Source organism: Octodon degus, unplaced genomic scaffold (genome assembly GCF_000260255.1).
Source record: "Octodon degus isolate 3935 unplaced genomic scaffold, OctDeg1.0 scaffold00117, whole genome shotgun sequence".
NCBI lineage: Eukaryota > Metazoa > Chordata > Mammalia > Rodentia > Octodontidae > Octodon > Octodon degus.
The window spans coordinates 3,318,223-3,320,172 of record NW_004524693.1 but is presented as its reverse complement, the minus strand read 5'-3'; the positions used below and the strand labels follow the sequence as shown (position 1 = coordinate 3,320,172).

Below are 1,950 nucleotides of genomic sequence, written 5' to 3'. Positions count from 1 at the left end.
CTCATGTGGACACAGAGTGATGAATTGAAACCATAGAGCATTTTATAAGAGTTCTGACCTTGTAAACCTTAACCCACTTCCTATTGCCTCAGTATTACTGTATCAAAGGATTGTTGCTTCTTGTTAGCAGGTTCATTTTACTTCCCAGTACTCCCCACACCACATGCAAAGCACTGAGAAGTTCAAGCAGAGTACATTGAAATAGACTTCATTTCCTTCAGTTTCTTGACGTAGACTTCAGTTTCTATTATTCAAGTTTTAAAATTCTTTTGTAACCCTTTTGAGTATTTTTCTAAATAAATTAACATGACTTAAATGAACTGCCCAACTCCCGTGGAAGACACATACAAGAACATGAGATTCCTCATCATATACAGTCCTACCAATGCAATCTTAAACAAGTTTATAGAACTTAAGAAATACGTGGTTACTGCAATAGTAAAAGTATGTAAAGCAATGTCTGACACTACTCTTGTGAAGAAAGAAGGCATCCATGTTTTTGATTGCCCCTTGATGGTGGAGTGCCACCGTCCAATCAGATTGTCATCGACTGGTTAAATCTGGTGAAAATTAAATTCCATGAAGAACTTGGTTGTTGTATAGCTGTACACTGTGTTGCAGGTCTTGGGAGAGCTCCAGTGCTCATTGCCCTTGCATTAATTGAAGGTGAGATGAAATACGAAGATGCAGTACAGTTCATAAGACAAAAGTAGGGTGGAGCTTTTAACAGCAAGCAACTTTTGTATCTGGAGAAGTATCATGCTAAAATGTGGCTGCGCTTTAAAGACGCCCATGGTCACAGGAACAGTTGTTGCATGCAATAAAACTGGAGTATCTGATGACACTGCGTCGGACATGGAGCTCGAGGGAGGACCTGATGTCATTCGTATTAACCAATATATTGGCTTGATGAAAAAGTCTAATGAAGCTTCTGTAGGAGCATTATAAAGCAGTTACACAGGCTACATACAAACGTGATAGATAGGGCCTGGGAGATGGCTCAGTGGAATAAGCACTTCCCTGGCAAGGGCAAGGGCCTGAGTTCAATCTCCTGTTCCGCCAAAAAGAAAACCAAGAAACAAACGTGACAGATTGCAACCTCTATGTTTGGATTATGATTGATGTATTTGGACAATTACAAGATTTTATTGTTCAGCATTTAAAATGTGCTCATCATTTGTACCAATTGATTTCCTTGAATCATGCAATATTGAGTTATGGCTTTAAGGCTATTCCCATGCCAGAATCTTAATGATATATAAGAAATTTAGAAAGATTAGGTGCCAAAATACCCAGCACAATACTCTTACATTTTTTGTATCATACAGAACCAGACTTGCAGGAACTATGAACACTCTAGACCTGAGGTTTATTTCTTCATTCCCCCAGTGTTGTAGGGCCTGTGTGGCTATTTGCTTGCTCACTCTATGTTTACATTTCTCCTACTAATACCAGTGTGCATCAGATTTGATTAAACATTGATTGTTCTTTTCGATTATTACCAAGTCTTACAGTGATTATTTAATGTCTTTCTGTAGGTTTATTTTGTGCTGTTGTGGGGAACCTCCATTTTGGGACTCTACATTATTATAGAAGCACATGTCTTTTGATTCAGACAAAAAGCCTTATAGTTAATTTAATGCCTGCACTCTGAAGTGCAGTCTCCCAGAGAGGGTCTGAAAACAGACCAGGAGGGGTATATTCAATATTTTTAGTAAAATGTTGCCTTTGTCTTGTGTAGAACATGTAGAATAGGCTATTCAATTTAGTAAATATTTTTAAATGAATAGATGCTTTGTTATTGTAGCTAAAACAATTCTTAATCATAAAAGTTCTAAAATTCTTATAATTCTTTTCTATACTTATCATAAGTTGTTCACAAACTTATTTTTGTTTAAGATGTGATTTTTTTCTCTTCTCTTCCCAATGTCTTGCAAAAAAGAAAAGTGG

The 1,950-nt window shown here is 36.9% G+C and overlaps 1 pseudogene; it reads left to right on the top strand.

Annotated features, from left to right (window-relative positions):
* Positions 1–315: 315 nt before the first annotated feature.
* LOC101582106 lies at positions 316–824 on the top strand (annotated as a pseudogene).
* The last annotated feature ends 1,126 nt before the right edge of the window (positions 825–1,950 follow it).